Source organism: Brachyistius frenatus, unplaced genomic scaffold (genome assembly GCF_029030835.1).
Source record: "Brachyistius frenatus isolate BFR_SWC_R1_liver_20210118 unplaced genomic scaffold, ASM2903083v1 Contig_40, whole genome shotgun sequence".
Classification (NCBI taxonomy): Eukaryota; Metazoa; Chordata; class Actinopteri; family Embiotocidae; genus Brachyistius; species Brachyistius frenatus.
This window is the reverse complement of record NW_027210639.1, coordinates 725,668-751,891: the sequence shown is the minus strand read 5'-3', so window position 1 is coordinate 751,891 and position 26,224 is coordinate 725,668. Positions and strand designations below refer to the sequence as shown.

The window sequence follows — 26,224 nt, the reverse complement described above, 5'->3', positions numbered from 1 at the left end:
GTAAGTGAGCAACGAGGTTCAGGTCAAACAGACAGGTTGGCACGCTGGTAGGTGACAGACGAGCTGACGGAACGGACGGACGAAGGCGGACTGCAGGACCGAGGTTGGTACACTGCCAGGCGGTGATTCGTGGAATTGGACGCATCTGTGCCAGCTGATCAGAGGAGTGGTAGTGGGAGGTGACTGGAGGCGGACAGTGGAAGAATCCAAACCCTCCAGACACAGAACACATGACAGACAAAAACAAACAGGGGGAATGACAGAAAACACATGAGGAAAAGCGACCGGGGAAAACAGGGAAAACATAAACAGGGGCAGAAATAAATATATTGTAGTTTTGTAAATATGAACCTGAAAAAAAGGAATTGTAGCTGTTTTCTTGTTTGTTTGTATATCATTGTGTTGTGAGAAAAAACAAGTGTTTTGCAATCTCGTCTTTTGACACTCAAGTGATGAAATCAAACAGTTAAAAAAAACACCTGATGGTTAGAACTTTAATGTTTTAGAAATAAATAAAAAATTCCCTGATCTCAATACATTTAGCATCAATCAAGTTTAAAAACTACTTTAATGCTACACTGTATGTCTAGTCCTAGTAAAATCATGAACTAAAATTTAAAATTCATAAATATTTAAACATTCATTTAGATACATGTAGAAATAATAGATATTTTGAAATTTTATATAAAACACAAACAAAGCCACTATATTCTTCTTGCCGTCAAACGTAGACTTTTATTTTGGAAGATATATTTAGTCAAACAATATTTACCAATATCAATAAATGCCTCAATGTAATAGTGATTCAAGTAAACTACAAGCTGATAAATAAGAAGCTCATTTCAGTAAAAATACAGAGAAGAAAGGGAGCATACACAATAAAGCAGTGAAGACGGTAAAGCTCGAGCTGCCGTGAAGCTTCTCCTCCACCTTCATCTGGTTTTCTGATAAAACACCACAGGTAGGAGCTGAAGGTTTGCGATACAGAGCAGTGACCCTTCACATTCAAGACAGGAAACACCGAGCTGGTGCCTCTGATGTCATCACAAAATTCACATCTGAGACTTTGATCCTAACATTCAAGTAACTACAAAACACTTATGACAGAAAAATGAAAAATGAGCACAATGATGATTAAATGAGATGCTCAGATGTGTGTGTGTGTGTGTGTGTGTGTGTGTGTGTGTGTGTGTGTGTGTGTGTGTGTGTGTGTGTGTGTGTGTGTGTGTGTGTGTGTGTGTGAGAGAGAGAGAGGGAGAGGGGGGGGGTCATCCCTAGTCTGAGGCTCATGTAAACAGAGCCAGAGTTGATGGAGTTGAGATGTTGTTGCGGGGAAGCTCCCTCCAACTGAAAAGCAGCTGCTCGGGTCAGGGATCAGACTGGGCAGAAGCAGCGCAGTGACGCTGTAATGACAGCAGCTACCTGTAAAACACAAACAGAGCAGACAACGGACATCAATCACCCAGCAGACACCACCGCTGTCAGCCTCCCCATCACAGTACTTGGGCTTGTTATTCCCTTTCATTTGTGAATTATTAATTGGTAAGAAACCAATTTGTTCTTTTATTCTAAAAGTGTCACAGGTTGTGGGAAGTAATTTATGATTTGTGGTCAATGGATGAGTTTTAATTAAGTCCAGGCCAGAGTTCACAGAGCTGAAGATGGAAGTGGTTCATTAATCACCAACGAGCAGACTAGCCTGCAACACGAAAGGCCAAAGCGCATCACTTTTATCTGAATTACAGTTAATAGTTGTCCAACAGGAAACATGTAAGTGAATTAAGCCCTGCAAGTACAGAGAGAATTCTGAGCATCATGTCAGTGTTTGATTGTCAGGTATGGGTTTAATCTGTTAGACACTGATTCTAATTTAGAATCAATTCTGGAAAAAAATCAATGCTTTAATTAATGTCATGGCATCAACAGAGATAACAAACTATGACTAATGTCTACTCTAAAATGAAGGGTTTGGTTGGCCCTGGTTTATTGAGCCTTCTTACAATCAAGGAGTGAATAAAAAAATAGCAATATTTCTGAAGTTTTTGGTAAGTTTTTAGGTTGATGTTTTTGTTAGTAAGTGGATTTTACTCATGATTCAGTTATTCAACAAAGGGAAGTAATTGAGTTTGGCCAATGTCTTCCAAATTAACCAATAAACAAGGCTACAGTGAACTATCGCAATGGACCATGACATCAGGGTTGGTGGGGGTTCGGGGATCAGCTACACCGCCGGCCCCTCACACTCACTCTTCTAGTTTACCAGTTAGGCGGTTTGCTGGTAGCCTGCATAGCACAACTAAACGTGTGTGAAAGCCTTTGCTCTTCAACACATCAGCTATCAAAACCAGCGTCTGTGTTTCTGCTTAACCATACCGCTGTTGTGGAGGACCAGGCACATGAAGCCCGAGCTGCTGTTGTTTTCACAGACACTTGGATGTACGAGTTGCTCAGTGGGTTATAACACAGACTGCCAGCTCAACCTGGAATGCCTTCCAGTTGGGGGTCCCTAGTGCACCCTGAGCTTGCCATCAAAGGTGTTCATGTAGGTCAGGCTCCATCTGAGGATGCTGATCAGCCTGTGGTCCTCAAACATGAGGGCCATCAGGGCCAACTTGCTGATTAAGTCAGCTGATGTGAAAGCCGCTGGCTGGTATGAGCAGCACCTGCTCTGAGGAGTTGCTCAAAGTCAACCAGCTGCAGGAAGTGGATGCTTGGCTCAACTGCCCCAGGTCATCTAGTTTTCAGATTTATCATTACAGACGGGGTGGACAGGGGCTATTATGTTCTAGCCAAGAAACTGCTGAGTTATGACAAATGGCAGAGAGCAGACAAATGTGTTGGCTCTCTAGCAGTCACGAGGAAAATGAAGCAAATGTTCTGCTGCTTCTGCTTTTATACAGAAATGTGCTACGTGATTGACATGGTTTGTAAGTCTGTAGTGTATTTGATATATTTACAGTATGAATCTTCATATAACTGAAATGTATCCTGTATTAGGAAATACAGGTGATTCAAGAAGACAATATATTACGTTTTGTTACAGGTTATTGAAGGTAAGTACAGTATCCTTATTATCATTATTACGATTTTATTATTTAAATACAACAAATAAAACCACAATAGGAGATAATGGTAAACGCAAACACATACAGTGTAGTACAGGGGTGAAATTAACTGCTTATCAATTCAACTTTTCATTTGTTATTTATTTTTTTCAAAACCATGTCCGTCCACTCAATCCACAATATATACTATACGTTCATTGGAATTGTATTTCCATTCTAAACAGTGAAATATACTTCTTTTTTTTGCAGGACTTCTCTAATCCAACTAAAAATCCAATTGAAATCTTCTTGATGCTGCAGCAGCTTGACGGCCTCTTTAAGAGAAAGAGTCACTTCAGGTTTAGATTCCCCAGTCCAATTAAACCCCACAAACCACAGATCAAATAACAAAAATCAAAAGAATAGCAACACAAACCTCAGCAATTAAACATGCAACAACCAAAGGAAACACAACAATGGAGCAAGGAGCAAACACACACAAACACACAATAATTTAATTAAAATTCCACACCATGAGGCTACCCAATTACCGAGTGGTTGGAGCACACACCACAGGGGCCCAAAGGCTGTCAGGAGTGAGTCTCTGGCTCAATTCCCAGCTAGACAGACCTTTACTGCATGTCATTCACCCGCCTTTCCCCTCATCTCCTGTCTGTCTTTTAGTAGACATACCTGTGACTTACAGACCTTTATCGTTTGAATAGCCAGAGCCACTGAGTGTGTGTGTGTGTGTGTGTGTGTGTGTGTGTGTGTGTGTGTGTGTGTGTGTGTGTGTGTGTGTGTGTGTGTGTGTGTGTGTGTGTGTGTGTGTGTGTGTTGGCCATGAAGTGAAAAAATAGCTTCATTTAGATAGCATGATGCTGAATCAAAAAAACAAAACATGCCTACATCTTCACCAGGGGCCAAACCAGAGCAATGGGTTCAATGAAATTACATTTTCTTTACATTTTGAAACATCACAACAAGTATCTAATCGGAATACTTTGCTTATCATAAAAAAAACTCTCAAATCTAGCTCTTCATTGCATGTTTTGATAATGTATTTAATTTATGTTTACAAGTGCTTCACAGCCATTGATCCCGATTGCCAACTCGCTTATTGCAGTTCACTTTCTCAATGACGTGAATGTGCAAACTAAATATTGTGTGGCCATATTCACAAACATATAGTTGCCATTTGAGAAGTGAAATCCTGTTTGCTGATGGTGCTCGGTGGATTAATAAAGTGGTCATTGCCCCATTGTCTTATGCATCTGTTTTATACACATTTCCTTAAAATTCCAAAAAATCATGTCATGTCTAACTCAGAGCTCACAACTTGAATGGGGATTAAAGGGGTTAAAAAGTGAATGGCTCTTTGCAATTTGAAGTGGTAGCGTGGAGTGAACAGTCACTTAGATTATCACAGTGGAGCAATGCCTGACAATCTGATTACCTACAGGCTTTTCCACAATGGAAAACACACCCGTAAGTTAACTTGTAGCTGCTGCCAGAGGTTTGGTTTCTGCTTCCAAGACCTCCAAAGACTTCAGAGACACGTCCCTCTCTGCAGGTCCCTCAAGTTCTAGGAACTGAACAGGTGATTGAATGTTCAAGCTGCTGTCACCCAGGAATCATTAAACATGTGTTATCACAACACCACAGCGATATTGGCGATGATTGTTTTAGCTTTTTCTAATGAGGAACTGTTGAGAGATCTGCTCACTACCAGGCTCCTCTCCTGTAGAACCAGCTCCCATTTTGGGTTCAGGAGGCAGACACAGACTCTTCTCTTAAGATTGTAGGCTTATAACTTTCCTGTTTGATGAAACTTACAGTAAAAAAAAAAATGATTCAGGATCACAGTCATGTTGTTTTAGGCTTTCATTTTTTTGTCAGTGTTATTTGGTAAGGTGTTGTGGGACCATGAGGCATGGTGAATTTACCCGTTAGTGTAATTGAACTGAACTAACCTGAACTGAATTTAATTGAATTGAGACCTCTTTTTGGACACATGCATAAAAATTAAACCATCTGTTTTCAATGATTCCATTTCTTTCACGTCAACTGAGACCAACATTGGACTATTAGAAAAAAAGGAAAGACACCTTTGGAGTGAGAGGAAATTACTTAATGTGATGCAGGAAAGGTGAACATGAGGAGGGGAGAAAGCAGCGAGAGAGAATAAAGAGAGCTGTAGGGAGAGGAAGAGTGATGAGAGGAATATGAAGTTTGACAGGAAAATGAACACGACTACACTGCAGAGCCCGTCCATGAAAAAGCCTGAGGTGTCCGTCAGACTGGTGATTGTGTGCCCATCTGCACAATGTTCCAATCCTGACCAACTGGAAGGACGCCAGTTTGGGAGGAGATAATGTGGGTAGAGATGACTTGTATCAAAGCACATCTGTGTGTGTGTTTGTGTGTGTGTGTGTGTGTGTGTGTGTGTGTGTGTGTGTGTGTGTGTGTGTGTGTGTGTGTGTGTGTGTGTGTGTGTGTGTGTGTGTGTGTGTGTGTGTGTGTGTGTGTGTGCGGAGGCGGGTGGAGGGGGGGGGGTCTATAAAGACCGAGAGAAAACAAATGTGAAGATAGTCCTTTATAGAGATCAGAAGCCATTGGATTATGGTGTCTGCCTCGCTCAAACAGTGAGAGGGCACTGCCAGTCATGGCCACATCAAAGCTCTGTCTGGTCTGCCTGCCACCACAAAGAGCACCCCCCTCTGCTTCCGGAAGAGACACACACACACACACTTGTATGATGATTACATTCATTCCTCAAACTTCTCCAATACTTGTTCTTTGTCTTAACCTTAACCTTTAACCTTGAAGGAAAATTCAGGTTTATAAAACGATTATGTTCATGGTTTTCCACATGATTTATATTAGTAATTGCCGAGGCACGTCTACAATAAAAAAATAATCATGAGAAGAACACCAACCACCAAACCCATTCTTGCATGTTCCTGTACCAACACAAACATGGACAGATATTATCAGCTTGCATTGTTTAATATGAATGGTGATTTGACCTGAAAAAGGCCAAATAATTAGCTGTGGGAATTTAGAGTCTGCAGAAGGAACTGGAGTCCACTTTGTAAAACTCAAGCTAACTTTGGGTAACAGTGTTTAATTAGATCTTCCTTTGCAACAAACACAACGTCACTGGTTGTCAAAGTCAGTCGTAAATATCAAATTTGTTTAAAAAAATCTTTGAGAGTGGCTGACTGTGCCTGAGAGACTTATCATATAGACATACTTGTTCGGGCCGCCCAGGTATATCGACGGCTGCCCAAGTACAACCTCATTTCCAAAAAAGTTAGGACGCTGTGTAAAATGCAAATAAAATACAAAATGCATTAATTTGCAAACCTCATAAATCCATTTTCATTTGCAAATAGGCCAAAGACAACGTATCTGATGTTGAAAGTGAGAAATTTTATTGTTTTATGAAAAATATATGCTTTTTTTTTTTATTTGATGCCAGCAACACATCTCACAAAAGTTGGGACTGGGGCATGTTTACCACTGTTTTGCAGCACCTCTTATTTTCACAACACTGTAAACATTTGGGAACTGAGAAGACCAGTTTTGGGAGTTCTCGAAGTGAAATGTTGTCCTATTTTTTCCTAATATAGGATTTCAGCTGCTCAACAGTTCAGGGTCTCCTTTGTCATATTTTAATTTCATGATGTTCTACTGCGAAGCCATGCTTTTGTAATGCATGCAGAATGCAGTTTGGCATTGTTTTGCTAAAATATACAAGATCACAGTCTTCCTATATTGGATTTCGCCATTGCCCCCTGTGTACAGAGATTTCTCCAGATTCTCTGAATCTTTAAGCGATATTATGGACCATAGATCATGAAATCCCCAACTTCTTTGCAAATGAGAAACAATACTTTTAGGTTGTTGCCCTATTTTACACACAATATTTCACAAAATGATGAACCTCTCCCCATCTTCACTGCTGAAAGACTCTGCCTCTCTGAAATGTTCTTTTTATATCCAATAATATTACTGATCTGTTGCCGATTAACCGAATTAGTTGTGAGATGTTCCACCAGGTGTTTTTTTATTTAGAATTATACAACTTTTCCAGTCATTTGTTACCGCTGTCCCAATATTTTTGGAGACGTGTTGCTGGCATCAAATTCAAAATAAGCTTACAGAATTATAAGCGTGCAACTCACTCGCTGGTATGATACAAGATGTGTGTGTGTGTGTTGAGTATCAATATGTTATTGTTCACATAAAAGAAGCTTATTCAGCTAGTTTGGGTGGAGCTCAGCTAAGTGAATAAATATTACTCAACATGAGTAGCTGTCGGACACTTTTATTTCGTCAAAGTAGCTCTCAGAGGAAAAAGGGAGTCTTTGATGTAAATGCCATTCCTGAGTCCCGTGCAAACACTCACCATCAATCCATGAAATGGGTCACCCTTCGTAAGGAGGTGGTCTGGGTGAATGCATAGAATTTGCATCTCCTGCAACATTTAAGCTTTTCCTAAATTGCTCAATGTGATCAATATTTCCTCTTCATTTGGAGGTGCAAATTTATTCTATTTGACCATTAGCGTTATCTCCTCCCCTAAACTGCCATATAAGTTCTGTTGTTTGTGGATACACTGATCAGAAGAAAGATAATCTAACTGTAGTAACAGGAAGCATTTGGAGGCCTGTCATCAGAGCAGAGCATTCTGACACAAATAAAGGAAGAGATTTTTTCTCGATGTAACTACTAAACTGTAGCCCATAAGTTGCCGCGATATATTTGAACCTTTCACAGACTGTTGTGTGATAGCAGATTGTAGGTGAGGAGATGGAACGGATTGAGGAAAATGGGGTGCAGGACCGGGAGTTGATATACAGCCAGGCGGTGATTAGTGGAATCAGGTGCAGCTGTGCCAGCCGAACGGTTCTGGAGGCGGGCAGTGGAAGAATCCACACCCTCCACACACAGAGCACATGGAAGACCAAAACAAACAGGGGAATGAAAGGGAAAAACACAGGGTCAGACAGGGATCCTGGCACAAACTTATCGAGCCATGATGCAGACAATGAGGTGTACGAAACGATTATATTGCATTAACTTTATTTTTGTCATTTATTGATTCCTGTAACATTTCATTTATCTAAATCTTTACGATTATGATTCTTAATTTAATGACGGGTCTGAACGACTAATACAATTTGTAAGTATGTGAGAGAAAAGTTTCATTCATTACACAACTTAAATGAAGTACTAAAGAACAAATCTGTCTGAGTGGTTCTTGTACGAGGCTCATTGTTTCCATTGTTACAAAATAACATTTCCTACAAAAATATGTTTGCTGATTTAAATCAACCGTATTGGAACATAACTTTTACAAGACAGGGCTGGCTGCAAAAATAGACCACAAAACTACAAAATCCCCAACCTAGTTTATAGCTGCTCACATTAAGGAACACTAAAAAGTGGAGTCACGTCATGCTATTAAAGGTCTCAATCTAGTCCAGATCAATACAAGCTCATTGGGTGGATTGGCTCTGTCCTGACCATATTCCACAGCACAGTGTCCAGGTGTATGACACTAATAGCACATATCAATCACAGCCAAAACTAGCTCCATGTCACCACCATTGATTGTCAGCAGCAGGATGAATGGCATCTCTGGAAGGTTGTGGAGACCGAGCCAAGTTGGTCTGTGGGTTGTAGGAGGGAAACATCCAGAGGTCCTGAAAGCTTATTGATGAGTGTGTGTCCTCGATCAATAGCATATTGAAAAAACTAATACAGGAGGGGCCGCGCAGACACACTATAGTTAATGTTTTATTATTTATTTTGTACTTTATTATTAACAACTAAATAAAAATGTCTCTTTAATCACAGAAATTTGAAGAATGTTGTGTTGTGATTGCATTGATTTATTTCACGTCCTTTTAACCCCAAATTGTATCTGAGGGTTCACACGCTTATGTAATGTAGCAACTGACCACCATGGGGCGGAAAGTTTCCAAAAGAAAGTGATAGAAACACTATTACTATGACCTACTTATAGACTGTATATAAAAATGGATGTAGTCTTTGGGTATGAAAAGAGAAGCCAACGTGTCACTACTTTTACGTGCAATACCACTGATGGCCACTAGTGGCTAACAAAACTCTTGTTCCATTCAAAATATGTCCTCTTCTCTCGTGAAATATTAAGTCAGTGCATTTTTTTCCTTCAGACAATATGGTGTCATTAGTTAAATTCATTCCTTATGTTCTTTAAAGTTTATAAACCAACGCATGACGTCGTGGTTAGGAATGGGAATTTCAAGCAAAACTCCTATTAGAAATTCACTCTGCACTATTTGATTTTTCTTTGTATATTCACCCTCCTTTTTCAAGCTGCTTTTGGAATCACTGAACCAACTAGTGACATGTTTTTTTTATTTGCAATGGCTAATGGGCTTTCTGCTCCAAAACAATCCCCCTCCTGCTTCACTTTTTAGTCTACTACCAAGATGGAACTCAAAAACACAGAAACATATTATTGGAGTGATTTCAGGAGCACTCAATGCTCCGAGCTTTTAAAACCAACTGATTTTTTTCAGTTCTCCCTGGAAAGATGTAAAATGAGATTTCCTGTCATGTCACTGGCAGTACTTATTTTTTTCACTTCAAGATGCATATCAGCAGTTACAGATTGAAGGACTAAACTGTAATCAAAGGCTGTATCATTTTCACCGCCCACTAGCCACATGCCCCATCACAGCCATGTCTTTCTGCGGTTTACTGTGTCTTCTTGTTTTTGTATTTATGATACTTGATCTCATTTTGCATTCTTTTTTCTTTGTTTGTTTTGTCATCCACCCGCTGTGATGTCTCGAGGAGGAGCGTCAATAATAATAATAAAAAAAAAAGGTATTTACATGAACTAAGTCAAGCCTGTAGCATGATTATTTTTACTTTTTTGTTTTACATAGAACAAAGAAACAAGACTGAAACAAAATGACAAATATGGCTGGAAGTAATACTAAACTAATACTAAAAGCTTTCACTTTTTCCTACTTGGCCAATTGGCATGCACATTGTTCATATAAGGTCAGATTTAACATAAAGTGATCTTTCTACTACAGTTTATAAATGTTCACTGTGATGCTGGAGGAAATTCACAGAATGTCCAGAAAAACACGGAAATCTCAAACTTGAAGAAATCCTCCAGGTTAAAAAAAACAACGTTGGTTGTTAGTCTTTCCCCTCTGAATATGACCCGCAGGAGTGTCTCCTGAATTAGTGCTGCTACTGGCAGCGGGTGACATGCCTGAATGCAATGAGTGAGGGATCAGTGCTCTGAAATTGAACTGCCGTGGATGCATAAGTATTAGTGCTTTCCTGGATAAAACACGTCTTTTGAAGCTTAGCAATGTAGCAAACACATCTGTGTACCGAAGTTCATGGACCAGAGCTCTTCCACATCCTACTGAGGCACATTTGTGGCAGCAGGCCATCCGTGACATACAGCTCCCTTTTGAAACAAGCAAATGCCACACACGTGAATCACCTGCATTCCTGTTCTGCTCTCATGTTTGCTCTCCTCTGTAGTACCTCAGCTCGGGGACACCTAAAAGGGCACAGTGCCATGTACCAGTTTTATTTTCCGCTTTTTTCTATTTGGCTATAATTGCATTGATATATTACCCTTCTATTTTCTTAGGCACAACGGCAACTTGATGAGACACAATACAATATTTTCATTGTCATATTTAAAATAAAAAAATAAACAAACCTTGAAGTGAATGTTACTAAATAGGTCATGGTTAAAAGAAACAAGTTTTGGTTTGAAACGGGAAATGAACATCGGTTTCTAGTGTTAGAGTCCAATTTATTTGTCGACCCATTCATTCACCCTGACTCCCTCCCTATGCAGATTTTATGGCTCTCTAACTACAGCACCAGTCTGCTACTTTCCAGACAAAAATATCTTGTTAAATATTAGCTGCCATGAAATATGTGACACCCATGGTCCGCAGAGAATCAATCTTAGTGACGCAGGTCATTTCTGACTTTTCATCTGGTGCCACTGGTGATTCAGAGTTTTCCCGTATCCAGTCAAATATCTCGGAGTTTATAAAACAGACTGGGACAGATTGGGTTTTATACCAAAATTCCTGGTTTGTAGACAATAAATCAGGACTCTTCCTTCTAATTAGGATGCCACAATGGTTTTACATGTCTTCCAATTATGAGTGTAATGCTTCAACAGTTACTAAATGGATTGACATAAAATATGGAACAGACACTCAGGATAATTTCAAATTGTTCTGTTGATCAACAATTCGTCTAGTGCCATCATCAGGTACAAAATTATATTCTTTATCATTTGAATAATTTCTTGTCATTAGCTATCGACCACAGCTGAGAGCTGCTACCAGGGCATGACCTCAATGCCCATGTCCTAAAATAATCTTCATTTCAGTTGTGCCAATTTGGTGGCTCAGTAACAACATCATTATCCATTATCGTAGTGAGTCTGGTATTTTCCTCATGTGGTGCTGACTGTTGCTAACAGCTATGACTCACTATGTCATCTTATTTTTCACCAAGTCAATCAGTGTATGAACTGTAAAAGCTGTGTTCAAGCTGTTTCAAACACTTGAACATCACTATATCACTGAGCGGCCCCATTCCCATGGTTGATCTCATGATCCAGCATTAAGCTCCCTACCAGTGGATGACACTCATTTCACCTGTTAAGGTAATCAGTCAGCTTTGGGTAATCTCAGATCGTGTGGAAAGCTGTTTGCAGTGCATCCTGGGAGCTGAGCAAACACACGAGCAGTGGAGTGTTTGCTTGTGTTTTGCAGCTGAGGGAAGGGTGGCATTTTGATTTGATTGGGGATTAAAGGTCATGAGGAAGTATTTAAAGGCTCCTGCTCAACTTTTGGCTAATCATTTCTCCACAGCTGTGAGTTGGAGGAGTCAGCAGCGCCCTAGATCACCGTTGTCACAGTGTGTTGTCTCCCACTTTGCGGTGACAGAGCCTTACCCACCCAGCCAGTAATCCCCTTCAGCAAAGTTTGGAGTAAGCTGACGGCATGAAAAAAAGATAAATAAGGATTTTCATTTTTTACCCTGTAATGAAAAATTGCATAGCACTCTCTCTCCTTGCTGCATTTATCTGGAATACAGTTTCAGATATCCCTCTGCTGTAATTTACCACAATGCATGAAAAAAGTTTCCACTTTAGTTTTTTAAAGAGTCCAAACAATTGAAACTTCCTCAAAAAATAATGATTTTTTCCTCTAACCGTAACATCTGCAAAGCTTCCAGACTATTTCACCAATGCCAGGCTGAGTACCACATCTGTAAACACAAGAAACTTCTTCCCACTTAGAAAGATTGAGGACGTCAGTGACAAATGTCTTGCATTAACTTTGTTGTTTATTTTTCCCCCTGGAAGATGTGAAATAACCCTATTAAATCAAGTAGTCACTTGGCCATTAATCTCAATGCAGCTGACTAGTCCCTCAAAGCTAATGGGGTTTAGAATTTGCATGAGGCGAGTTTACCCACAAAGCTTCGCCTAAGAGGATTGCTGTTCAGACAGAGAGCTTATTGTCACACTTGTTCATAGACATGGATTAACGATACTAGGCCCAGAGAACTTCACTAACTGTGGCAGCAGCTCACAAGTTCCCCTTCACTGGCTCAGATCTCTGCTTTAAGAGGGACAGAGATTGAGACAGTCTGCAGCAGGGATGGCAAAATACCTTCTATTTGTTTAATTTATACAAATACTGTCTTGTGCCGGTTTTTGAAGCATCCGCCAAAAACGTGTCCTCAAGCAACATGCTTTTTTAAGATAGAAAGGTAAAGAAATACCCAAATATAATCATTGTTTTTTTGCATCCTTGTTTCAAACAATTCCTGCAAAACTTACACTCCTGTTTCCTGACTATCAATTTCTTTTTCAATATTTACTTTTTTTTCATATCATTGGAATGTCGCAGCACTCCTGAATTCCAGCTCTGTGTTGTCAACTTAGCTTTTTACATCATTTGAATAAGCCTCTTTCAGTGCAAGCGTGTCTGCTGTGTTTCATAGTGACTAAAGCAGCTTTGGAGGCTAAATATAACATGTATCCACTGCATTAATTCTTTCATTTTTATCAGCCGGAAAAAGGTGCTCGAAATGTGGCTTATATGTGTTTAAAATTCAGTAGGAAACAGCAAAAGGAAAAAAAAAAATACACAAGTGGAGTTCTGTCACAGTTTGATCAACACAGACTCAGACTGAATCTCCACGACAGCACAAATACTTTAGTGTCACTTTGAAGAAGTCTATCTTGTCAACCACTGCCTACTTTGTGTTACCTCTCCACAGTATGACTAGCAGCCGAAGCACAGACTCTTATGGACTTTTATGAGACAGCATCACAATCTTTATGGTTTATTCCGTTAAAGTCATGGTAAACAAAGTCTAAATAAACACTTTGGAGGGTAATTGGACACATATTATATTGTTATCTATGAAACCATCCTGTCTATTTATTACAGTCCCTTTTTTGGTTTTAATTAGGAGCCACTACAAGTTGGAGGTGACGGCTTTTGAGGACCGGCAGCTGAGCAGGTTGAGCAATGTCTTAACTGCAGCCTTCTGATTCCCAGCAGAGATTCAGCTTCACCCTCATTACAAACCGGAAATCTTAAGCAGCACTTCTGGGAAGGCTTTTTGAACGACACAATTGTCAGTGTGTTCAGTCTAAAACTCAAACACTTTGGTATTGTGGGCTATAATATAAATAATCAAGCCTCTTGTTGCCACTATCTGTGCTCCAGAGTTTAGAATAATGTATTACCATCAAATTAATTGCAATTTCTTTGTTCCTTTGCTGTAAGCCAAAGGCCGATGTAGACAGTAATTTTATATGATTGGTATTCCAACGCTTGTGTTCCTCCAAACTACTACCATAAGTCCCATAAAATATGTAGCCTTATGAATTTTTATTTAATAATACTTTTTAATATTACTTCTTGTTCTCCCTGTTAAACTTCTGCAGCATGTTACAAAGTGTAATGGGAATTGACTTACCAAGTAAATTATGAATTACAACATCAGACCCATCTGAGGCAATATGGAACTGTAACCATCCTCCAAATAATGCATACATTTGCAATATTTTATTGTATTTTCTATATTCTTTTCCATCATGTACTATTTCATTATCTTAATGTGCATCCTTCTTCTGCAACAGTTCAAGGGCACCCAGTTGTAGAATTAGCACCAACTGTTTGTCTTGATGAACCAATTTCTACTGGGTGGAATTTGCCGTTAATTTAATTTTCTTTTTGCACACATATTTTGGTGTTAAGTCTGCGCATAGAACCCTCTGATTTCTGTCAATAGTGGATGCTTATGCTGTTGGAGGTCAAACTCTGACCTGAAGAACAGCCTTTTCATTGTCATGGATCTCGGAGATTAATGGGTTTTCCAGTCAGAAAAACAACATGGTGTTTGCATGCAAATCATGGTCACAAATGGCCACAACATAATCCCAGTTTGCTTTAAGTGTTTAATATAGCAAAAAAAAAAACAATCTTGCAATTTTTCTGTTGTGGTCTGTTCAAAGAATGGATAACAATATTTAACTCCTTTATTCAATCACTGACACTTCTAAAAAAAATATTAAAAAAATAATGAAATGTGCAGTCAGTAGTCTTTGCTTTGCTTTTTGTTATCCACTGCGTTCGCAGCATCAGCCCTCGATCGCTGCAAAGCTTTCCATTTTAGAAAAAGATTTGGAATCAGACATGTTTGATTCAATCCCACAGTTTGGCATTTACAAGCTCCACAATGCTTCTTTCAAGCGATGCATCTGTCAGGGGAGACATCTTTTGAAAAGTCTAGAGATTAAAGGGTCACTTCCACTAAATCAGAGAAAAACAGAATATGTCCTTTACCCCCCCCTCCCTCACCAACGTATAGTTATGCAATAATTTTGTTTTTTATATTGGTCAAAGCAATTATAAATGATATTTGAAAAACCACACGCGATATTGTTTGCCAGCCACTATAAAATATAAAACAGGAAGGAGGGTGAGAAACAAAAACACATCTGAAGAAACGTGACAGCAGCCCCTGGGGGTTGCAGAATACAAGTAAGAAGAACAGAGTAAGATCAGCAGGCCTGAAAACAAAGTGACAAATGGCAGCTGAATGCTTGAAAAGAATTTTTCTTGGTTCAATAATAACATGATAAGAGCGAAGCTGCCGTTGGGTTCCTGAACACACCCTGAGGAGGTGTCTGCTTTTCTCATCAGATAACCTAACGGAGCTCTGGCTCTTCCTCTGCAACGGTTACAGTGTTGATGGGAAAGGTTGATGTTGGGATTCCATTCTGTAATCTGTTACAATCATTTAAAATCATAACATTCGGAGGGTGACCTGCCACAAAGTAAACTAATTTCACAGCTAGTTTGTGTTCTCAATAAATACTAAGTGTAATATTGTCAGCACAGAGTAAAGTGCTTGCTGGCTCTTTCTCTGGATGCAGGGAGATGCAGGGAGAGAAGACGCTCTATGTGGGTTCATGAGATTTTGTGTGCCAGGAATCATCTCCACAGGTACCATTGTTTTGTTCCAGAGCTCAAGTTGGACGGATCCCGGTTCGAGGAGTAGGTTTGTATGAGCAGGACACAATTTGACTTGTTGCTCTATAAAATTGGACCTTTCATTTCAAAGAAGAACACAAATTACCGGGAGGTTATCAACTCAGAGGAGCATGTCGCCGTTTGTCTGATGTAAGTGCAGAGGTGAAAAAGATATGACGTTGGGTCTTTGTGGCATTGGTCCTGCCCCTCCTTCACTGTGATTGGACGGCTGGGTAAAAAGAGCTTCACACAAAGGTGAAAATTATTCAAGCGCTGGGCAAAAAAAACAACACAAGCAGGTAAAAATGTTTTAGTGGATACGGACCCTAATGATGTACATTTCAATGTTAGATGTACATTTATGAAGTGCCTAGAGTTGGCTTAAGGTAAATGGTTCACATACAACGTGCTCAATTCTCCAGACCGGGTTCCACGTACAGAATCCCGTCTGTGATTTAGGCAACAAGACACGTTGGTTAATGTTAAGGCAAGATAGTTGTTTTAATTAAATATAGAGCAAATAAAAATGCGGCGTTTCAAGTCACCGATTTGACTGCAATCTTTTCGCAAGATCAGATATTTGGGTAGAAAAAAAAAACAGAAAATGTTTTCAATCACAATATTTCCTTCAAAATGTATTTTCTAATGCAATTTTGTTGTGTGTGTATGTATATATATATAAAATGTCATTTCTAGGAGACCGATTTCCTCTCCTGGCATTACTGGTTTTATATTTGACACAATATTACCACCAACAGTAATCACATATTTTCTGATGGATTATTTGCTGAATTTGTAACTTTATTAACAGAGAAGAGTTACAGACTAGCAGCCATTAGAATGCATTTAGAGCACTGTGAAGATATTGTGGATCATAATCACTAACTGTCTTACTTAGTGTTAGCAGGTATTTTAGTTTGTATAGTTTTGTCATGTAATCAGTTGAGCCGTATGTATAAAAAGGGATTTGACAACAGAAAAAATAGCAATCCTTCCACATCCCTTGAAGACATTTTCCCTTTCTGTCCCATCTAAGTATTGTTTCCATGTCTTACACTACAAGAAGTGTTTAGTTTCTGATAGAATAGTGCGTACTGCATCATTGATATCAACATAATTAAATGCACCAGCATCCTGTAGTTATTACCACCATAGGAGCAGCAAAAGGTATAGTTTCCCTTGAAAGATTGTGTTCATATTTTAAGGCGCAAATCAGTCTTACCATTAAAACGCCTCTATGGTTCATTTTATTTTGATTAATGACAGCAATTTCCAGACCTCTGAATCACTGGCTGGTTATTTTAGTGTGAATATACTCTGTGTGTAATATAGTTTCACTTCCCCTTTGCCCCAGTTGTGTCTATATTAGCCAGAGTTGGAACTGCAAGGATCCACAATGGAAGAAACAGCAGGAAATGTCCACCTTGCATTAAGTTAGCAAATGTAAATGGTTTATCAATGTAATCCTTCAAGGTTTTTTTCTTCTGATGTGTCTTATAAAGAGCACTGAACCTGGCTTCCAGCAGCCAAACATACATAATGCGCAATGCATAATGAGTGTAGTTTAAGCTTGTGGCAGTGACAGGTATACAGAGAAATCTCACTCCCCAAACAACTCTGTAAATAAAATGTAAGGGGCAGTGCCAGTAACATAATACGTATAGAAATAAGTGTCAGGGTGCAGTTATTACATTATTTAGAGTGCCATTAAGAGTCAGGCTATTGATTTGAGAGCAGAAGCGACTCCCCAGTTATTTCCGTCATCGTCACTCTCATTAAACTGATGTATGGCACTTGCTATTCTCCTTTCTGTCTCTTCTGCTGCTGTTCTTCATCACTCGTTCACTCACACTTTTCATGCTTCTCCTGCTGCTTGTCTGTTCATTTAACTGTGCTTGGATAGTTGGTGAACATCTTCCACAATGCTAGTATATGTTCAAATCTACTATTGGCCAGTTTATTGTGAACATGTTGAAAAAGTAACATCCATTATTGAGAGCATGGATTTATTGACTCAGAAACACACATAACCTTTGTCAAATGACGAGAGCCTCCATGGTTTTATCACATTTTGTTGGCGTGTGAGGGATATGAGGTGGGTCTTTATAAAACACTGCAGGTTTTCCCTGGTCCTCCCTGTCCCCATGCTGTCCAGTCACCAATGTTACCCACTTGCATCCCTGACACATACATATAGATTCAAAAAACTATGCACAAAGAAATGGGACATAACAATTATTGTGGCCATATTGTTATTTTGTTTGTTTGTTTACTGTGCATGCAACAAGGGGGTGTACCGATTTAAAGATGTTCTGCTTTAAATATCTTCTAAACGAGAAAGTTATGAACAAAATGTTTTAATTTTACTGCAGACATGTCGATGTTTTTCACATGTGTTGATTGCATATCAGAATAAAGCATTCGGTTTCAGGCACTACTCTTTAGCATAGTGTTGCTTCCTGGTTCTTTGTATTTTTGCATCCTTTAACTTTTTTATTTACCCCTAATTTATTTGACTATTGATTGGTTGGACCTTGAAATGCTCTTCCTCACTCAGCTCCTTTGGATTCTGTTGGTAATTAAGCTTTTTAAGACTAAATTAAATTGGCCTTGTATGTATTACTTTGATGTAAAGTATTTTTTTAAAAGCCTGTTGGGAGAAAAAAAAACATTTTAGCTTGATTTAGCTTTAACTTGACAACACCTGCTCCTCAAGAATACAAAAGGTGTTTTTTATTCTTTATATTCCTCATCATTCATATGTGTCTGCTACTTGTTGACTAATATTGACTTTTATTGGCTGGCTCTAAATAAAGAAAAATTGTCACGCACATTATGATTAATTTCCTCTTGACTCTCAGACAGGGTTTGACCACTGAATATCCTGCATGTCCTTGAGTTCTGGTCGTGTCTGGAAGGTTACCCTGTCCTTGCTGTAAAAGCTTAACTCTTTCCTTAAAATTACATTTTCTTGAAGGCTTTTGTTTGTGAGTAAGCCTGCCTTAATCTTCTGCTTCTGTCTTTTCTGTTCTCTTTTTTTCATTCTCCATTATTTTCTTTAACCGTTTCTTTTCTCCACCTTTGGAAGCACACTGGTGAAACTTCTTTTGGAGTTTAAAACACCTTACTTTGATGATCAATATGGACGCTGACAGACAGCCTGGGAAAATGATTGTGTACTCAGGGTGTACTCAGCTACGAAGAGGTCAGTCCCCCATTGAGACACACTCGGGTAACAGATATCATGATGATCAGTCATCTTAATGACGGATAAGAGAGACTAATTTGAATTGAAAGTATGCTTGTAGAATGGCTAATCACAACTATAATACATATATAATACTAGATTTATACAAATGCAGCATACTTAATACACTGGGGGCCTGATTTACTAAGATCTCAGATAACGGGTACTAAATTGTGTGTCCCTTCCAAAAGTTTGCACATTCTTGCCGGTGATTTACTAAAAGTAATTGCGTCATTGAAATCAGGTGCAAATTGCTGTATTTAAATGAGGGGTTTGTGTGTTAAAGTGATTCCAGCAATGGAAAACAGAGTGAGCGCAAAAGGAAAAGGAAATCTGTTCCCATTGAAATGAAGAAATATAAATATAACAAGAACAAAACGCTATATAGGAGATTATGAGCGAGGAAGTCAATGACGTGGGAAAACAAAAAGATGAAAAAAAGGCTTACTAATAAAACGTTGGCACATAAAACAGGAAATGCTTCTATCAAACACCGATCAGCAGGTCCAGATCTTTCTGTGATGAGCAGCTGACGTTTCATTCAGTGTCTCACGAGTGCTTGTCAACCTTATGAAGCTACCTGTGAATTCTGCTGGACACATTCAGGACCTGTGACATCACACCTGAATAACGGAACTGGGTGGGATATCCAAGCAGAGATACGCTGGAGCGACCCAGAGACAGGAAAATGCTGAGTCGTCAGAAGTCGTAAAGAAACCTTTACTAAATCAGGCCCTGTGTGTTTTGAAAGACTTCATTTGTGCTGACTACAATTTAAAAAAAATATATGTTTTGAAGACTCTCGGGCTATCTGTAATTATACAAGATTAAAAAAAACTGTGGAGAGAGGCAAACTTATTTTCTTGGCTTCCAAATAAAATGTTATATGGAACTTTGCAGAGAGTACAACTCCAAAGATAACGCTCTTTCTGCTTACATGCTAACCATATTGTTGTCAAGCTTGGTGCACTTTGCTGTGACTACAACTTCAGACAACTTTTGAACCATTGAAAGAAAGATTTTCTGGATTAGGACACAATACAAATAACCTCAACCATAAAAGCAAACATATCCCATCCAATAGGTAAACTTGGTTGCACTTAAGCTGTCTCTCTCACCAAGCAGAAGGTTTACATTTATACTTCAGATTAAGTTGCTGAATGCACATTCAATCCGTTTTTCATTGACATTAATAATATTGTTGTGACTTAATGATCCAATATTCTGCTTTTCTGATTATATCCCTAATATTGTGTTGATGATTATATGTAGGTGTGTCCTATGGAGACTGCCATACTATTCAAACAGAAGGAGGTTAAATAAAAGTTATATTATTGTGTTTCACCCTCTTACTGATAACACAAATATATGTTGTTAATTCAATTAAATGCCTTTTTTTAAAGAGTGGCTAAAACGTCCTGTTTCTCTAATAATAAGCTACAGTTAATGAGAACAAACAGAAGACACTATTAGCATAGAGTAGAGCAGTTAGAGTGGAGACCAAAAACAAAGCTAGAATGTGAATTTTGGGCCTAGATTCATCGCTGGTGAATCATTTGTTGGTGAAAGGAAGGTTAAAACGAGTGACGTTTTTTTGTAGGTGAGGAAGAAATTCCCTTTGCGTTGGATGAGCCAGTTAAGAGTCGAGGGAGATGGTACACAAGTGAATTAAGTAATGTTGAGCAGGTTGGGCAGCTTAGGAGAGATGTTGCTGAACCAATAGAGAAGTTGGGACTCCTGGGAAAAGCTTAATTTGTGGTGTCTACAGTTTGGGCTGTTTCCAAGGGTGATGTGGCCATTGACAGTATATGGTTGTTCAATTTCTAAGATAGAAAGGCTGGAGAGACTGATTAGTTTATACATTATGAAGAGGTTGGGGGTTGCCCAATGCCTCGGTAGCATAGCATTGTATGGAAGGGGTAACCACCAATTACCATTGTCTAGCCTAACGGACACATTTAAGTGTGCCAAGGTAAGAGTAGAGTGCAGTTGGCAGGAAGCAAAAAAGAGGCAGTGAGGAAGTTGGCACCAGCACTCAGGACAGGAAGAAAGTGAAATGCAAGGCAGACAGCTCAGGAGGCACAGGCAGCAGTAAGACAGGCAGAGGTGGTGGGTAGGCAGCAAGGAAGAGGAGGCTTAGGTCTGAGGACAGGAGGTCCAATGTGGAGTCAGGCTGGCAGAAAGGAGGAAGCCAGTGAGTGATCAGGTGCGTAGTGAGGAGGATGCAGAGAGATGCAGCTGCTCAGGGTCGGCAGGGACAATGGGTGAACTGGGAGAGTGCAAAGAAGACTCAGTTGGAAGGACCTGTGGTCCATGGAGTCGAGTCGGAGAGGCTTTCTGATGGGAGCAACGTCTGACCTGCTTCCATCACCTCAGAACCTCAAGCAGTGGGGAGGTGAGGATGGAACCTGTCCGTCATGTTCAGCGGTAGGAACGATAAAACTCAGTCTGTGAGGTTGGGCTGGTTGGTTTGGTGCAGGGTAGTTACACATGGAGGCACAACCAGGTACTGAGGTGTGTGGCTGCAGCCATCGAGAAGAGAAGAGTGGAAGGAAGACCGGGCAAGGAGAGCAGGGGAGGAAAGGGTCCATATAGGCAAGCTGTTAGCGTGTTAAATAAATGATGGGACTGGGACATGCAGGTACATCTGGGTGGAAAGCTTGTGATTCCACAAGAAATAAGTTGTACCAGCCAGAGGTCAGATATTGTATTGTGGTCGGGTTGTCAGTGAATGGTTTATTTCATTGAGCTGACAGTGTAATTGGAAGATAATATTGGTGGAGCGCAAGAGTGCGTCCAGTAAAGATAGGTTGTCGAGGGTTCATTGCATGTTCAACAACGGCACGATTGTGGGAGCTTTAAATCTGTGGACGGAACCTGCAGCAGGCAGCGAGGGAGATGAAGCAGCTGAACAAGGCAGTCTTTGGATTTGGTGGAAAAGGAAGGAAAACGGTTGTCATATATAGCAAGTACAAACTTTTGGCTTTGAGCAAAGATAATGTTGCCAAAGCATGTAGGTACAAATCATACTAGTTTAGACAGGAAGGGTGTGAGTATTGAGCGGAGTAGTTGCAGGACACCAGGACCGCTGTTGAACCTTCCCGAGGTGTCGTCGGCCGAACTCAATGAAACATCGGCGAGGGGAGGTTGATAACACCCTCATGGTTGAAATGCACTTATTGTAAGTCGCTTTGGATAAAAGCGTCAGCTAAATGAAATGTAATGTAATGTAATGTAACACTTGATAGCATTAGTGAGATACTGCACACTCTCACCGTGCTACTAAGCCTTTCTACTGGGTAGTGTCCCACTTTGGTATCTGAGTATATAGTGCATATTGTTACCATAGCAGCCTATAATTTAGTGAGGCATTTGGTGGGGGAAGAGGGGTCGTCATATTGAGTCATTTGACCCTTGCCGTTATATTCCGCATTAATTTGGCACTTTATGCGGACTTTAAAACATGACCTGAGATGAACATTCGCACATATTGCATCGCATCTGCCACTGAATGAAACTTGCCAGCAACGGTTGAAATAAAGACAATATCTAAGAGAAATAATTGTGTCTGTTGGTAAAACTGCTACTAAGACGTGAATATTTTCAAGTAGACACATGTAACACAGTCGGCACCGCGGGAGACCCGGCCCATCCCTCGCACGACCTCTTCGGCCTCCTGCCTTCTCGGAGGAGGTGCCGCGGCCTCCGTGCACGCTCCTCCAGACTGAGGAGCAGCTTCGCCCATGAGGCTGTCGGGATGCTGGGCTCTCTCCCACCACTTGCCTCATGGACTCTGCACTTTTGCACTGTGGACCCATATTTGCGAGCATGATGAGCTAAGAATGTTCCTGAGCTTTCTAGCTTCAGTGTTTGGATACCGTACAGTCATTTCTGCCAGAGGAAGTGTTAGTGATTGACAAGGTGCCAAATGAATTTGCAACATTTTCTGGTCAATTTATTCATTTGAAAAATGTCTTAAGCAAATAGAAAATAACAGTGGACTGAAAATTTGCAAAACATTTATTTTCAAGCTTCTTCTTCACAGTTGCATCGATGTTAACAAATCTTCATGAGACAGTTTTTTTCGGCAATCTTTGCACAGCAGTGTAGATCATGATGTGAGTTGTGATTTCCTGTGTGGGTAGATTACTAACATGATCTGCATCTCAGTACAACACCATAGTTGTAGTTCCCTCGATGGCTTAATGCCACTATGTGTAGAATATTGAAATATTTTTCAGGTGCCATCCAGTGGTCGTAAAAAGCATCTGTATCTGTCAGAACGTCATAAAAGATAAATCTACTGCCTCACTTTTAATCTGGAATTTATCGTTTTTTTGACCATTTTAACAATGATGACATTAATAATCTCACAGACACTATAATGCTTTTTGCCCAATACCTATCAAGAAAGTTACAGGACTTCCATAAACCCAAGAATAGGTAACAATGAAGTTTCGTGACATAACTTTTACTTTCAGTAGTTTTGATTTGCAAATATTGACAGACCCTTGTTTTCAGTGTCTGTCTCGCACTCTCACAAACTCACATCAAATTAATGTTATGAAAAACCTCAACACATATCGTATGGATTTTTTTCTGCATACAGGACAGTCTTGTAAAGTTCTGTTATAAGGACCTTTTTTTGTGAAGTGCCCTGATTTGTTTTTTTGTGGATTTGGTAACAGTACCAATATTAGTCAATAAAAAGTAATCTCAGTCTTTGTCCACACAACCTCTCCAAAGTCACAAAACACCTCTGATGTGTGCGAAGTTTTGCCTCACTCAGTTTGCTGTACTATTTCGCATCTATTACAAACTGAATTGTCGGTAAAAGCAACTTTACTGAGGATGAAGACAGAGGCTGAAACAACTCCGATTGAGTCTTGACAAAATGTAAATAGGAGCTGAAGTCTGGTGCTTCCAGCTGTTTGAAGGAGTCTTTCCTCTGAGTGTCTCACAAACCTGCAGCTTCAAACAGCAGCAGAATCCATATGAGCATCTCTCAAGCGAGAGCGCAGCATGCTTTTATGCAGGAGGCACATCAGAGGTAACTTCAATAATTACTTAAACATCCCTGGCATTTGGGACAGGATTGATCTGGATTGGGAATGACAATGTGTACTTTTTTGGCTCATGTCAAGTTTTTATTTTTATTTATAAGTGTTTACAACGGGTTCACAATGGGTTTTATATATACTGTATATATATATATATTGTAATAAACAAGCCAAATTATCAAAATGCATTTCTGACAACACTCGTTTCCGTTTCCAGGGCTTCTCCTACCTTCAAACTTCACTATAATTTATCATCATACACATATCTACAAGTTTTATGTGTTTGTCTGACACAGCTGCTCTGTGCAGGCAGGATAGTAGAATTCCAAAGGAATAAGAAAGCTAACTCAGCAGTTGTCAAAATTCCCGGGTTACACGGTGCTCCACCTAAAAAAAACTACAATACATCTGCAAATTTAAGCAGAGTTCAACCAACTCGTCTTCTTTTTATATCTGCAAGTGCAAAAGTTGGAATCTATAAAAACAAACTTGACGGGACAATGTGAAAGTCATCATTATACGTATAACGGGGCCTCATACACATTTAATTTCGTATCCCATGTACTATAGATCCACTTTATCATAAACCTTGAAACCAGCAGTGTATTTTGCGCTAGTGAGCCAGAACTAGCTTATTTCGTAAGCACCTTCCAATTATAAAATAACTATAAACTAACTCAAATTTAAAATCGAATTCTGTTCAGTGTTTCATCAGTGCTGTCTCGGCATCACATTCCCTATTTATGGGTCGGGTTGTCCAGGTTTATATAGCCTGCATGACACAACGTAGGGCAATGTGTCAAAGCCGCACTTTTAGTTGTCCATCCTCGGAATATTGTAGACCGAGGCAAGCCCAACATTATTAACATCCACCATCACATAACTTGGTAGCCGTTGTAAGTGCAGTCATATTCTCTTAGTACTGCGATTGTCTTGTCTCCTTACTAATTTTACCTCACGTCTTACTTTGAACACATGACATTTTCCATGGAGGTCAAGGAAAATGTATTTAGAATGGACATCGGACCACATTTTATTTGACTAATTGACTAATTGTTTGTTTCAGTACGATAGCATGTTTAATCTTCTCATCTTTCTCCCTTTAAGTGTATGTCTCATGACTTTTAAAATTATTGGAACCTGTCATTTTATCTTTAAGAACTACTTCAACACCACCATGACCTATTGTCGGTCTCCATTTTTTTATTTTGTTTTGTTTAGCTTTATAGAGGGTGATGCCTCGTGACTGATTCAATTGACAGAGGCTGTATTATCCTGTTATGTTTTCAACTGCTTTGTAAATAATTTGAGGAGAAGGAGTCTATACTATATCATTCATTAATGTATGTGGGTGTGCCAAGTTTCATAAAAGAGGGCAAGTTTGTTTACGATTATACTTCTGGTGCTAAAACCTCTTAAAGGACCATAATACATTTGGACAGTCATTACAGTGGAAGTGACTTGTTTCGCCAGATAGGCAAGCAAGTGTTCATTTGGATCCTTACAATAAAAAGTTGTTAACTTTGCCAAGCTTATGACTGCTCTGCTGTGGCGATAAACCCAGTCGCTTGGGCTTAAATCAAATGGTGAGCTATAATATTAATTCCCTGCAGTGGGAACAAGGATTCTTCTTCACTCACGCTCATACACACAGACTGGTAGTAATCCTGTCTCATCTTCTAAAACAACGATTTTGGTGTTTTTCCATGAACACAAAGAGCTACTAATCTGAGATCTGAGTAAACAAAGCAAAACAAAGATTTCTGCCTGAAATGCAGGCGTGTGCCAGAGAGAAATCAGAGATGCATGTATTATAAACCTTAATAACCTGCTGAGGTATTTCCACAATAGTGTATAATGTATATAACTATAACAAGTTAGAGCAAAACTGCAACAGGAAAGACAGGAAAACAACTGTGGTCTAAAAACAGAGAGCCAAAAACAATAATAGTGTTAACCCTCGTGTTGTCCTTCGGTCAAAATGACCCACAGCTGTGTTCAACCAAGTTCTATTTTATTTCTGTATTTTTATATTTTTTGGGATCATTGGTCATCATTCTTTAAAGAAACCCTCACAGCCTCCTTGTCACCAATGATCCCAAAAAATATGAAAATGAAATAGAACTTGGTTGAACACCGCTGCGGGTCATTTTGACCCAAGGACAACACGAGGGTTAACATAATGTTAAGTCCAATGTTTCATTGATCCATCCATCCACCCCAACCTCCTCCCTGTTGAACACGTGGCTCTATTAG

General features: G+C 39.5%; 1 protein-coding gene across 1 annotated transcript in view; it reads right to left on the bottom strand.

The window, feature by feature from the left end:
- Positions 1-478: 478 nt before the first annotated feature.
- tsnare1 (T-SNARE Domain Containing 1) overlaps positions 479-26,224 on the bottom strand; it is a 171,502-nt gene continuing 145,756 nt past the window's right edge. The window contains exon 12 of the mRNA XM_069702094.1: positions 479-1,422. The gene's annotated coding sequence lies outside the window, so the exon portion shown is untranslated. The remainder of the gene's footprint in view (positions 1,423-26,224) is intronic.